Below are 15,435 nucleotides of genomic sequence, written 5' to 3' on the forward strand. Positions count from 1 at the left end.
CAATTTCCATCATCCCATTTTGGTCCCCAAATCCTTCTGAACATTTTTCTTTCAAATGAGCTCAGTGCTCTCTCACAACATCACATCTGAACTACTGGACTGATTCACTTGAAATGTTGCATATAAATTCTTAATCAACCGAGGATTCGTATAGGCCTATTTCAAATTCTTCTAGATTTTATTACGTCGAGTCTTCAGTTTCTCAAGTTTTAAAAAAGTCTCTTGCGAAGCACGGGTTACCAGCTAGTTGAAAATGATTTCTGGAAAGTAGCCTAACATAGAAACGTTCTCACAATAATTATTACTATTTTTTATGTGTATTGTAATAACAGTGCACGGTCGCACTGAATAAATTCTGCTGCTCTTCACATTCTTCTTCCTTTATTCAAAATAGATGAACAAACAAATAGACCCCAAGAGGAAAATACAATATTGAACTCTAGTTCTAATAGTTTACCAGAGATGTATAATGGAGTAAAAACCGATACCAGTGTCTCGATTTTCAATAAATATGTGGTTTGACAATAATATCTAGTCTTCTTGTCCAATAAGGATAACTACCACAATATACCTTCACAACTACTCAGAAACAGAATTTCTATAAACCTATCTCAAATCAAAATCAAAATCAAATTCATTTTCCATTTTCACACAGTACAAATCATCATATAAGAATGAGAATAATTTTATTCCTCCAATGCATAACAATGCTATCGGAAACGTCAATTTGATGATAATAATACCGTACATAAATTCAGGTTTCAATCTCAAAATAGTAAAATGTACATAATATAATAATTCATCTATGCAAGGTATCATTGAATAAAATGAAGAATACATATATTAAATACGTTGAAGTCATATAACGTAATAGAATATAGTATACACTAGTAGTTCTGTGAACAGTAGACCTCACGCAGTATTCTCATCCACAAGTACCTGATTGAAACTGTAAATACAGCAATAGACTGGCTTCTCCACACATCTGTGTAATCACTTGTCAGCTGATTTATGATTAATAATATTGTATAGTCTGATTTTTACTCTTATATGGCATATGAAGGAGGCTCCTTTTTCCTTTTTTATTATCCTTGAAACGCAAAATTTCCTAGAACCTTGTATACACGTCGACGCGCAATTTAAGAAGGAACATACCTGTCAAATTTCATGAAAATCTATTACCGCGTTTCGCCGTAAATGCGCAACATAATAGACATATGAACATACAAACATTTAAACATTAAGAGAAATAATGCCAAAACGTCGACTTGAATCTTAGACCTCACTTCGCTCAGTCAATAAGAAGATAATATAAATACTATATTAGTCAATAATTGAGAGTCATTTTAAGGTAAGATTTTCCGAGTTATTCTTGAAATTTCCACTTGAGAGTAATTCTCTGGAATATTATTCGAATCAGTTTTGTGTAACTTAATCGCATTAAAATTTCGAAATTCATAGACGCTTAATAATATGCTATTGTTGTTTTTCAGGCGATCGTTCCATGGATACTGGGAACAATAATCATCCACGCGTCATCGAGGCAGATTTAGAGTGCAAGTTTCTAGAGAAATATAATTCAATAGATCTACTGTGAAGTGAAGTGATATAGATTGGGATGATTATACAACGTTCAAAATAATAGAGTATGAATTGAATGTATTCTAAAAACTCGATACTCGGCTCAACAGTTTCCCTGGAAATCAATACGCTTTTCACTTTCAATCTCACCTTTGATTCACATGTTACCTATGAACCTCTCAAATCGAATATCTGATTCTTCGTGATTTAATATACATTACAAATAAATCATTTCAATGCAATCTACATTGAGTTGATACAAATTCAACTTTGAGTTGTATCAAACTAACATTGATCAATAATAATCTCTATTGAATCGCTGTTACTCAACCACTGTAGATCAACAGTTATTTCTCTGACGCATATAGAATATTCATGAAGTCTTTCTCTAGCTTCACAATTCACACTTCCAAGTTTTCTGGTCAGTTCTAAACGTTTTGAGCTCTAAAAATACAATGTGGATGATAGATTCATCCGAAATCTCTGCTAAGAAATGCCAATTCATGCTTTTATAGAATATAATTTTTTGTAATTTCTTCAAAGATGAGGTAAGCTTCTCAAGATTCATAGAATATCAATTTTGGTAATATATCCAATGTTGAGCTCAATAACTAACTGAAACTGTCAACTATTGAAGTATCTCAGAATTTAGTTGCAATGAATATTAATTTGTCCAATATTGGATTCCATTCAACTAGTCGTTGAAATATTTTGAAGTTTCTAGTAATAAACGGTACTGCAAGATTTAATATTGTTCTTATCAATTTAGACTCCATTAATAACTCACTCATGTTGAATTCCATCAAATCATCTCTGAATAAGTTGAACAATCAAAGTATCACAATCTGAGCTGGAATATATATATGCTGGATTCCAGTAACTTGCTCAGGCAACTCACCTTTTATTAGTGGAAATATCGAAGTATCACAACCATGATGACAATTAACATCAATCCCTCCAAGATAAGATTCCAAAGGACTAAATTTTTACACAAATAAAACACAAATTTTTATGAGTGGGAAATTTTATAATGTAAGGATAGATCACGAGACCAAGATAGTAGCCCTAGTCAAAAAGGGATACAAATTACTACAATGTTAGATTCCAATGCGAACTCAATCTTTCATGAGTGAATTATTGATGTATAAGAGCCAATAATGGCAATGAATATCAATTTACTCACCGTCAAATATCATAACCAAAATTGACAGTGAGCTGATACAATGGAAAGCTGAATGTTTAGCGATCGTTTCATGAGTGGAAGTGTTGAAGTATCACAGGTAGTGTGATCCCAGTGAATATCAATTTCTTCGTCTTTTATCACATACAATAGTGACAGAATGTATAGAAGAATGTTGAGCGATCGTTTCATAAGTGAAAATATTAGAGTATCCGAGTGAATATAAATTTCTCCCTCTTCAAGTATCACATCTAATGACAGTGAGAATGGATAGCTGTATGTTAAGCGACAACTCGAGCTGCCCGTTCTACGAGGACCGTTTCACGAACGATAGCAGCGGTCTCAACGACTCAAGTTGGCCAGCCTGCTCTGACGGAGTCCCCGGCATGGCTTTTCTCGGCCTACTTCCAGGCGGCCATCTATCTGACCTACTCGGCAATATTCGTGGTGGCTCTGGTGGGCAACGGGCTAGTCTGCTACGTGGTTTTGTCGTCGGCCCGCATGCGCACAGTCACCAACATATTCATTGTGAACCTGGCTGTCGGCGACATCATGATGACCGTGCTCTGTGTGCCGTTCAGCTTTGTCAGCACGCTCATCCTGCAGTACTGGCCGTTCGGCGCCCCACTTTGTCACACCGTCAGCTTCTCGCAGGCCGTGTCAGTGTTGGTAAGTCGTATTAACATTATATTCATTTATTTATTTAAAAATACATAAAACCAGCACAGGTACACAAAGAACTTTGAGGGTTAAAAGTAAGAGAGGGCGGGCTGCGCCCTAACTTCGCCCTCTCAGGTTTTTAATAAAGGTAGCTAATCAATCAATAAAAAAATGAATGAGGAAGAACCAATAGGCTCAGCCCAAAACTGTTCCTTCACCGAATTTTAATGGAAAAATAAAATACAAAACAAAAAAATAAACCCGGTAGCCTATTAAATGTTCCAAGTGTCCATAGTAGTTGCCAAGTTACCACCAAAATTAATTTGAAGAAAGATAATGAAGATATTACTATAATAGCTTCATCACTTCTCGGAATTTAATACCATTTAAGGATACCTTTGCCCCATTCAAATACATGCAAAGATTACTACCGTTCATGTAGTAAATATCACTATCAAGTTCAACAAAATCATTATTCACTCTACAAAATATATCTCGAAAACTATTGTATATGACTCAGTCGAATAGAAATAAAAATAAAAATCCGAGTACCCTTTTGTAAAATTGTTTACTCACAACAAGTTTCGGCTATGATGCCTATTCTATTCAAGAATAGCCTTAACGAAAAAAGTTATCTCAGTCAAAATTTGTAGTTATTCTCACAATTACCATACTCCTTGATAGTCGAACTGTCATATTAGATTGATTATCCCCTGAGATAAAGATTTCTCTCAGTAAAATAACAAAATTAATTAGAATTTGAATTCATCTTGATTTTTCAATCAAAAACTGCTCAATGTATAGAGTATATATTTCACTAAAGAAGCTGTATCAGTATATCAATATGAATGTACTGTGAAAAATTCATAACAATATCTCTGTTGGAATGAAGTGCTATGGAAAGCGAGTGGAGTCTCAAAGTACGTCGAATTCACTGGAAATTTGTTTCGTGTTTTTCTCATTTTTTCTTCAGACATTAAACACTACAAATGAATGGATGCATTCTTTTCCACCTCCTACTCTTCCTCCTCCTTCTCCTCCTCCTCCTCCTCCTCCTCATCCTTCTCCTCATTCTTCTCCTCCTACTTCTTCTGCTCCTTCTCCTACTCCTCCTCCTACTCCTCCTTCTCCTCCTTCTCCTTCACCTCCTACTCCTTCTCCTCCTCCTTCTCCTCCTACTGTTATTTTTCTCCTTCAACATCTCCTCTCATACCATCTTCTCCCGTCTCCTCATTGTGCTCTTTTTTATTTCCCTCGTCATCCTCCTCTTCGTTCTCTTACTCGCTCTCTCACTCTCACTCACTCCCTCTCACTCTCCGATCTTGACATCTACTGCTCTCCATTCCCCTTCTACTTGCATTACCCTCCTCTTCCTTTTTTCTCACTGAATTTCACATCGAATACGAATCTACTGAAGTTTTATATTAATTCCTCAGTTTGAACCACGTGTCTGTATCTGATACACGGATTTTACTCCCATCATACAGTACCATATATTGTTCATAGCTCTCTCGATAGTTGGAGACCCGTCTCCCATCTAGTACGTCATGTATAACAACGTTAGTAGACAGACGTTGTCTACCAACTTTTTATGTATAATACATATTTTCCTTTTTCGGCTTACTAAAGGCCACATGCACCATCCACATTCAATGATAAACTACGTTTACTTGTAGATATGATTGCATTTATGACAATGTTTTTCATACAGAGTTAAAAAAAACAACTGATACTTCTCCGTTAAACCGAGTATCTGCATACGGCCTTATATAATAAGCTCCTTCAGACGACTGTGCAACAGAATCATGTGTCTAATCGGGCGTTGTTAGTTGTATGTGAGCTATAGTTTACTTTGATGTCTGTGCAACGAAAAGTGGAGTTATGGCTTAAGTAAGTCAACTGCCTGTTTTCAACTTTATGTGACGACTCTGCAAACGAGCATTAATATAATAATGTTAAGTTTCGAAAATAATCTATAATCAATGGCATGCTTCCCTTCAAATAGAATAGGCTACTGTATGAAAAGTATCCGAGGATCCTCTCAAACAAGGATATTCTTTATTTATTCATACAATAAGTACAGCATAAAAATAACAGGGAGGAGAAAATAAGGCACGGTATTCCTCTTCCAAGATTAGATTGTTTGAAGCAACCATGTATAATTTAAGCTATTTTGGACTATGCGTAACCTTATGTAATCTTGGGAGAGGAATACGGTACCTTATTTTCCTCCTCCCTAGCTCTTCACTTCACAAAGTTTTCAGTGTATTTATACTAACGGCCGAGCACCGTTATCGGTGAAGCAGAGACCTATCAAGGCTGCAATTGGCCTAGACAAACCCCTCCCAAATTAGCGGTTCATACAAAGATTACAAAATGGCGATTGAACAGCAAACACAAACACAAAGAGAAACGCAAACATCGGTGAGATCAGAAAGCACATGAGTCACATTTTCTGAATTTTTCAGGAGACACAAAAAACTGTCCAGCTCTTAAATAAATAAGTATGTAAATATTTTTATGGTTTATATTACTTTACTATACCATCTTTGAGCTTTATTCATGATGCATTCTATAATCAATAATATATGGGAGGTAAAAAATATGAAAAACATTATGAAAAAATCACTACTCATTTTTGAAAAATATATCGTTTTAAAATATTAAATTCAAAGAAAATATCACTTCAAAACAATAAGTAATGACACCTTCTGAGCAAAATGTTGAAAATAGGTTATAAAGGCTGGCACGCTGGCTGCTGTGTGTAGGCAGGAATACTAACTAGCAGTGCGCTCTACAAAGCAACTCTCTTCAGAACAGAAACAACATGAGTCAACGACTCATGTGCTTTCTGCACCCACTGTGATTTTTAGGATGCCATTTCTCAGTGAAGAGTGAATGTGACTGATGTTGTTTCTGACACAAGTGATAAAGCTTCTATTGTAGAGTCCATTTTCATCATAAACTCATTTTTGCTAAAATAGTGACTCATGTGGTTTCTGATCTGACCGATCCAATACAGTGTCTGCTATAGAAGCATCTATAAGTTGTTTACCGCTGGCAGCCTGTATATTCAAAATGTTTGTCTACTCATTCCAGAGTTCAAAGAAGAATTTAATGAATTATTAGACAGTAGTTCAATTTCATGAAATAGAGTTTTGAAGAAGGTGCAAGGAAGGATAAGAGAGGATTCAAATTATTCATGTGAATTGAGGCATGATGTTCATCCCTGCAGAATTGAGATAAACAATTCAGAACATTTCATGCATGTCACCCAAGATTCTAATATCAGATAAATACGAGGTAATAAATTTCAACCGCTACCACATAATTCTAATGGCAGTTCTACTTTACAAAAATTCTCTTCGAAATGGTTTTCAAAAATACATATGTTCCATTTTCTGTATAGGCTGCTCATTGTTATTGATTTTTTTGCTATGAAGCCCAATTCAATGTTATGTTATGTGATGTTGTGTTATGTTGAGTTAAGTTATGTTATTTTATGAAACTGAATTGTATTGTATCCAATGGCGACCATATTATATTCTACTCTGTATTCATTCTCAGTTCACATTGTATACTGTATTTCCCGCAGTTTTCTCTAAGGTGCATTGCACACTTATGACGTATTTCCTTCTCAATCCTATACTTGATAACCCGCTCACAAATCTTTTACATCTCAATGAAACAGTAAAATCAAATTTCCACGTTACTTGTTCCTAAACCCAGAAGAATAATATTGTAAATCAAAGATTCATATGTGGACATAACTGTCCAAACTTTGCCATCGAACAAAAACGTCATTCTATTATATTCTATTCATGGAAACGAGTTCACTGAATATATCATGAAGGGTTGTGATTTTATTCATTTAACTAGCAGATAACCCGTGCTCCGCAAGGGTCCGAGTGGAGTGGACATAACTATTCAAACTTCGTCATCAAATAAAATAATCATTCTGTTATATTCTATTAATGAATAAGATTTCACTTAATATATCGTGAAGGGTTGTGATTTTATTTATTCACTAGCAGTTAACGGTCTAATTAAAAACTTGACAAACTGAAAACTTGACGTACTGCAACCTTATATAATTAAAAATAGACCTATGATCATCCTCTGTGAATTAATAATCTTCATTCAAAATTTCGCTCCGCAAGAGTCCAACTAGAAACTTGACAAACTTAAAACTTGACTTACTGAAATCTTGAAGAATTGAAAACAGACCTATAACCATCCTCTGTGAATTTAGAATCTTTATGCAAAATTTTAAGTTAATCTGTTGAGTAGTTTAGACATGATAATGCGTCATTCAAGTATTTCCCATTCCGTACATGGATATGCCAATTCTTCCTTCTATTATATTACAGATTTATTGGATATAACATTTTGAGAAAGGTCATTAAAGATGTTACATCTGCAGACGGGTGATGATGATGACCTATGACGACCATCATCTGTAAATCAAGAGTATTCATGCGAAATTTCAAGTTGATCACTCAAGTAGTTCAGACGTGATGAGGATTTGGATATAAGTAATAAGATAATTGGATATAAAATTTTGAGAAATACCGTTGAAGATCTTACACCTGCAAACGGATGATGATGTTACATTGAAGGAGTTCAAAATACTGGATGAAGTTGACTGAAAGTTTTAAGCAAATAATCATCTAGAGTACATCAGAACAAAAGATCCTGGAATGCAAACCAGACCCTAGAATGGGAGACTCCCACAGAGTCTCTTACTCTTGTTTTCATATGAAAAGCTGGCACATCGCAAGCCTATTAATAATTCATTTTCTGCTTTCCCTTCACCGGTCAAGGTCATCTCTGGGAGTTTCACAGATGTGACTGGAATAGATTCAGCATGTAATAGAGATGGAGTAAATAGATGTATGAAAGTGGAGAGCTAGCATATAGTTTCTTCCTTGGGGCGTTGAACATCTGTCAGAATGAATAAAGAACTGGAGATTGAAAATATGTTGGCATGATTTGATCTATGAAAACAATTTTTTGTCGAGTTATGATCTTAGTGGCATAAGTAGTATAGTGTTTCAAGAGTATACATCATGTAATAGACAGATGTATGAAGTAGAAAGCTGGCATATAGTTTCTTCTTTGGAGCATCAGAAATCTGTCAAAATAAATGAAGAACTGAAGATTGAAAATATGTTGGCACTAGCCGTCAGGCTCGCTTCGCTCGCCATGTCCGTCTACCCAGGGGGCTCCGCCCCCTGGACTCCCGACTGGATCGTCCAAGAATGAGATCAGCAGGCTCGCTTCGCTCGCCTGCATTTTTCATTTGAGCATTTTTATCATATGTTAGAACAATCCAGTCGGGGGTCCAGACTTAACGTCTGGCTAAACGGATATGGCGAGCGAAGCGAGCCTGACAGCTAGTAATATAATATTCCCAGGATTGAAATAGCAGTGTCCAATCAATTTTTCCGCGATAAATGCATTTAAATCTTCAACTTGGTGCCAACCTAACAAAGTCAACTCAACTTAATGCCAAGCTGACAAAATGAATAAGTTGCTAATGAATTGAATCTAGTTCGAATAGTTAGTCAAGATATATCCAAACAATACACTATCTCTGGATATCGATTGTAGATTTTTTCAGCTCACACTTCAAGAACAATTGTTAGGGTCACATGAATCTACTGGTAACTAGCAGGTAACCCGTGCTCCGCAAGGATCTGAAGTTTGTCAAGGAACTTGACAAACTGAAAAATTGACCATCCTCTGTAAATTAAGAATCTTTATGCAAAATTTCGCTCCGCATGGGACTAATTGAAAACTTGACCTACTGGAATCTTGAAGAATTGAAAAAGACCTATAGTCATCCTTGGTAAATTAAGATTCTATATTCAAATTTTCAAGTAAATCAGTCCAGTAGTTCAGACGTGATGAAGCGTCATTCTTGATTCTCCTATCCCGTAAGTGTATAAGCGAATTCTCTTCTTTATTCTTTTGTAGAAGATTGTCATTCTGAAAAATTGAGCTACTGAAAACTTGAAGAATTTAAAAAAGTCCTATAGCCATCCTCGGTAAATTAAGAATCAATTAAGAAAATTTCAAGTTAATCAGTCCAGTAGTTCAGTCGTGACGATGCGTTATTCATGAATCTCCTATCCCATACATGTACTAGTAGTTCTGTGAACAGTTGACCTCAAGCAGTATTCTCATCCACAAGTACCAGATGTCAACGATTCAAATGTTAACAAACTCAGTTCACGTTTGAATTTGTATTTCATATGATATAATTCATCCAGTTCCGTGATGATCTTTCGAACTGATGAAAATTAATTTTTTAGAATCAAAAATATTATAATTTCTCCAGCATTATTTAGCTCATTTGTTTATTTTTATTCACCTTTTAAATTAGTTTTTTCGAATGTGAGAATATTGATACTGATGGGCACGCATAATAATACCATGACTGCAGAACAAAATATTGAAACCAAAGACCTTAAAGCTGCGATTGGACCAAATTTAATTGAAAAATGTTAATAACTCAATCCTTCTAGATTATATTAGATTGAACATAACTTAACATACACATAATGAACATAATTATGTGTTTGTTAATTTCCGTTCAATCTAATAGAATCTATAAGTATTAAGTTATAACCATTTTGTTAATAACTTTGGTATAAACCCAGCTTAAAGATGTATACCTCTTTAATGTCTTCGATTTAAACTGTAGACCTTATACAAATACAGTAATAGACTGGCTTCTCCACACATCTGTGTAATCACTTGTCAGCTGATTTATGATGAATAATTCTGTAGTCTGATTTTCACACTAATATTGGCGTATGAAGGAGGCTCCTTTTTCCTTTTATATTATCCTTGAAATGCAGAATTTCCAAAAAACTTGTATATACGTCGACGCGCAATTTGAAATACCTGTCAAATTTCATGAAAATCTATTACCGCGTTTTGCCGTAAATGCGCAACATATAAATATATAAACATATAAACATTTAAACAGTTAAACATTTAAATATTAAGAGAAATGCCAAACCGTCGACTTGAATCTTAGACCTCACTTCGTTCGGTCAATAAGCCAATTATCTTTTTTATTCTTTCATAGAAGATTGTAATACTTATGTTTCTCATTGTTTCAATAAATGAATTTTTGTATTCTACACTATCGAAACATACCATTACCACGGATTGTGATTGGACTTGATAATCCAGTGAAAGCATAGAAATAGTATCCCCTTTTTGATCGTATTAGTGGGAAAAGTATGTCCGATTCTCGACGAAGAATTATCAAAATTCCATTCCGACAGACATTTTTTTGAATGAATGATGATGGTTGTAGCGCTAATGCTTAAATGAGAAACAAAACACAGAGGCTGCTGCTACGGTTGCAAGAACAAGGCTCAATCAATCATGTCACACAGATTTGAGAGGGACAAAATATCAATACACGACAGAAAAAATGTTCTTTGTCATATGCATAGTGATAATGATGGGTCGTCAATGATAATAGATTACATGTCCTACACAGATAATGTCCCTCATCCCAATTTCATTTGACCCACACAAAGCACCTCAACAAAATAATCTACTCCATTTGATAGAAATTTAAAAGCTTCTCTCTACAAGCGAATCCATCGCGCTTTGATTCCAATGAACCAACATTTATAGCATGGAATTTCCATTTATCAGTATCAATATATTAATCAGTGCTCTGGGAGTGCAATGAGATTTTTGTATGGGATGCAGATATATTCATATGAATTTTGTTATTAATCCAATTTATTTGTACAGGAAAAGTACGAATCTGTATTCCAGTATACAGAATAGCAGTATTCGTTCTCAGTAATTTAATGTGTATTGTGGAAATAGAGAGAATAACGGTGTATGACAAAAGAGCGATAAAGCAAAAGCACAAAATAAGGATCAAAATTGGTACATAGCTACTGACACGTAAACAACAACGTCGTTTGGATTTATAGAGGGAGCCACGTTATAATGGCTGTTCGATACTCTTTTTTTAAATTCAATAATCTTTTTCAATATAATTGTTTCAAATTTTCCAATGAAGTTTTTTTTTAATAAATTCAGAATATCATCATTAACTTTGTTCTAATATACGTTTTTCACGATTAATGCCAAAATAAACAAGTTATTGAATTTACAAAAAGAGTTACTTTGCTATTTATGAACGATAAGGGGAATGAAATGTTTCAGTTTTAAAAGATACATTTTTTGAATTTATAAGAGGAGTTCTAATAATATTTATAGTCGAAACCGTTGATGATCTGGAAAGAAAACGGAATCTGGAAAGTTAGCACTTCAACAACCCATAACTAGCTTATTAGACCACTTAAATATTTCAGTTGTCACTTTTTCTCACTCTTTTAATTATCTTAACAATTATATTGAAAAATATTATCCAATTAAAATAATAAAAAAAGTGTAACGAACAGCCTAATAATGACAGCATTAAATTTGATCAACATTGGTGTTGCTTTCCTTGTCTATCATTCGACAAAGCAGATAGCGCTATCCTATTGTAGCTCCGCAAAGTTGCCAAATCGTTTTTCAACTATGTAGATAAGAACTAATCAACAAAATATTGAACCTCAATATAACGACAATGTGTTATCATTGAATAATAATTTTTCTTGACGATAATATAGTTGGTTATTTTTAAGGAAAATAAACAGTAGTTAATATTGCATCAGATACAGCGGTTTCAGCGATCCTGTATAGAAGGCAGTGGCAAGGCAGAGAATCGGCAATGTTGTCCACCAATCTTTACCCAATGCTGTTATAACGTGCTAGGTATTATGTGCTCAAGGTTCCGAAAGTTGTGTGAAAAATTACGGGTTATGAGGGGTCTCTAAATCTTTGCAACACGGGGATCAAAATGGGGACTCTAGCACAGATAAGACAGGAGAAGTAACGATGGGATTTCGAAACCCATTGCCTAGGATTTGAGTGTCCTGAAAGGTCACAGATCCTGAGGGCCCTTGAGTGTTCCTGGCTGCGATATAGACAGCGAAAATTTTCTTATGGAAATCCACATGACTGGAATATGGTCGCGTATGATTTTCAATGCCACAACCAACATAAAACAAAACAGCAATACAAAAAACCTGTTTTTGACAACATTTCCGCCATTTTAGCCGCCATCTTGAATTGCATTTGATCGAAATTGTTCGAGTCGGATCCTTATATTGTAAGGACCTTAAGTTCTAAATTTCAAGTCATTCCGTTAATTGGGAGATGAGATATCGTGTACACAGACGCACATACACTCATACACACACACACACACACCAATACCCAAAAACCATTTTTTCGGACTCAGGGGACCTTGAAACATATAGAAATGTAGAAATTGGGGTACCTTAATTTTTTTCGGAAAGCAATACTTTCCTTACCTATGGTGATAGGGCAAGGAAAGTAAAAATCTGAAACTTTCTGTATAATAGCATATGGTGAAGATATTCAATAACGGAGATGTCCACGTTATAACTGCAGTGGGGATAACAACGTTGCCGATTCTCTGCCTTTGTATACAGGATAGTTGAAACCCGTATATCTGATGCAATATGCAACTGGTCATTCTACTTTACAACATTTATGTCTCAGGTGATGGTAGCCTAATAGTAGTAATATAAGCCAACATTTGGGGCTTTTCAAGATTGAAATTGAGCTTTTTCATCAAGAATGTTATAATAAGGCAGCTTCATTTGTTTCTATGACAATATTGTAGAATCTATATATATAAAAGCGAAATGGCACTCACTCACTGACTGACTCACTCACTCACTCACTCACTCGCATAACTAAAAATCTACCGGACCAAAAACGTTCAAATTTGGTAGGTATGTTCAGTTGGCCCTTTAGAGGCGCACTAAGAAATCTTTTGGAAATATTTTAACTCTAAGGGTTGTTTTTAAGGGTTTGAAGTTCGTCTTTTAGCATGTATATTCTTCTTCTCCCAATCTCTTAATAATAATATTATAATTGAAATTTCCATATCATATGTTACTATAGAACTATAATCTAGATAGAGTACCTCTTCGAAACAGTTGTTAACTGGCAACTAAATTAATAAGTTTGTCAGGTTGGCATTAAGTTGAGTTGACTTTGTCCATACCATATGTTAATATAGACTAGAACTTTATTCTATAGAGAGTACTTCTTCGAAACAGTTGTTAAATGGTAACTAAATTAATAATTTTGTTAGATTGGCACCAAGTTGAAGATTTAATGCATTTATCGCGGAAAAATTGATTGGGCACTGCTACTTCAATCCTGGGAATATTATATTACTAGCCGTCAGGCTCGCTTCGCTCGCCATATCCGTTTGGCCAGACGTTTAGTCTGGACCCCCGACTGGATTGTCCTAACATATGATAAAAATGCCCAAATGAAAAATGCAGGCGAGCGAAGCGAGACGATCCAGTCGGGGGTCCAGGGGGCGGAGCCCCCTGGCTAGACGGATATGGCGAGCGAAGCGAGCCTGACGGCTAGTAATTTATAAAAATGATCAGAATTTTTCATCTACACACCCTCCACACCCGATGAGAAACACGCTTGCTTCACAAGAAGCTGTCCTATCAATACTTCATCCAAATTTTACAGAACACTGCAATTCATAAATAATGCGAGAAAAAGCAGGAAGCGAGAACCAGTTATGGTGGCCAGACCTTGAACTTCACACTAGTGGCTCCTCTACATTTGAAACAAGAACTATATTGTGCAATATCAACTAACTGTATAATCTCAAATTGTTGAGTAATTTCATGGTGCATGACAGGTTACGAGAAACATATTATTACAGTGAATACAATCTGTCTGGGTCACTGTCAATGTTGTAGAACCGTTCTATAATGAAGTAAAAACTCACATATGTTGTCAAATTCTACACAGTTTTTTTTGTACAGGACCATGATTTCGTGACCACACAGGTCACATTTTCACAAATACCTATATATATATATATATAAGCAAAATGACACTCACTCATTGACTGACTGACTGACTCACTCACTCACTCACTCACTCGCAGAACTAAAAATCTACCGGACCAAAAACGTTCAAATTTGGTAGGTATGTTCAGTTGGCCCTTTAGAGGCGCACTAAGAAATCTTTTGGCAATATTTTAACTCTGAGGGTGGTTTTCAAGGGTTTAATGTTCGTCTTTTAGCATGTATATTCTTCTTATTCTCTTAATTATAATTGAAAAATGTCCATACCATATGTTAATATAGAACTATAATCTAGAGAGAGAGTACCTCTTCGAAACAGTTGTTAACTGGTAACTAAATTAATAATTTTGTCAGGTTGGCATTAAGTTGAGTTGACTTTGTTAGGTTGGCACCAAGTTGAAGATTTAAATACATTTATCGCGGAAAAATTGATTGGGCACTGCTACTTCAATCCCGGGAATATTATATAACTAGCCGTCATGCTCGCTTCGCTCGCCATATCCGTTTAGCCAGACGTTTAGTCTGGACCCCCGACTGGATTGTCCTAACATATGATAAAAATGCTCAAATGAAAAATGCTGCTGATCTCATTCTTGGACGATCCAGTCGGGGGTCCTGGCTAGACGGATATGGCGAGCGAAGCGAGCCTGACAGCTAGTTCCATTATAATCTGTCTATATCAATATTGAGGACCAAAATGATACTGACTCACTCACTCACACACGATGAACAGAACTGAAGATCTACTGGACCAATTAATTTCAAATTCGACAAATATGCTGAGTTGGTTTTCTAGAAGCGTTTTAAAAAGGGATTTGAAAAAAACCAAAGCACAAAATATGAGTTGTTCTGTGTTCTCTCCGTTTCCATCGAGAACAACTGAACGGAAAATGGGTTGTTCAAATTTGATAAAGAAGTACAACTCAGGCTCTATAAATTTTGTCTCGATAAGGTTTCAAAGTAAAATTTAAGGTACTCGCAAAGCCGACAGTTTCCAGCATTTTCTTGTCTTTTCCCAGCACTTTAAAATTATCAAATTTGATAGACAAA

At 35.3% G+C, this 15,435-nt stretch overlaps 1 pseudogene; it reads left to right on the forward strand.

Moving 5' to 3' along the window:
- Positions 1 to 3,046: 3,046 nt before the first annotated feature.
- LOC111060141 overlaps positions 3,047 to 15,435 on the forward strand; it is a 113,238-nt pseudogene continuing 100,849 nt past the window's right edge.

This window comes from Nilaparvata lugens, chromosome 2, assembly GCF_014356525.2.
Source record: "Nilaparvata lugens isolate BPH chromosome 2, ASM1435652v1, whole genome shotgun sequence".
In the NCBI taxonomy this organism is placed as follows: domain Eukaryota; kingdom Metazoa; phylum Arthropoda; class Insecta; order Hemiptera; family Delphacidae; genus Nilaparvata; species Nilaparvata lugens.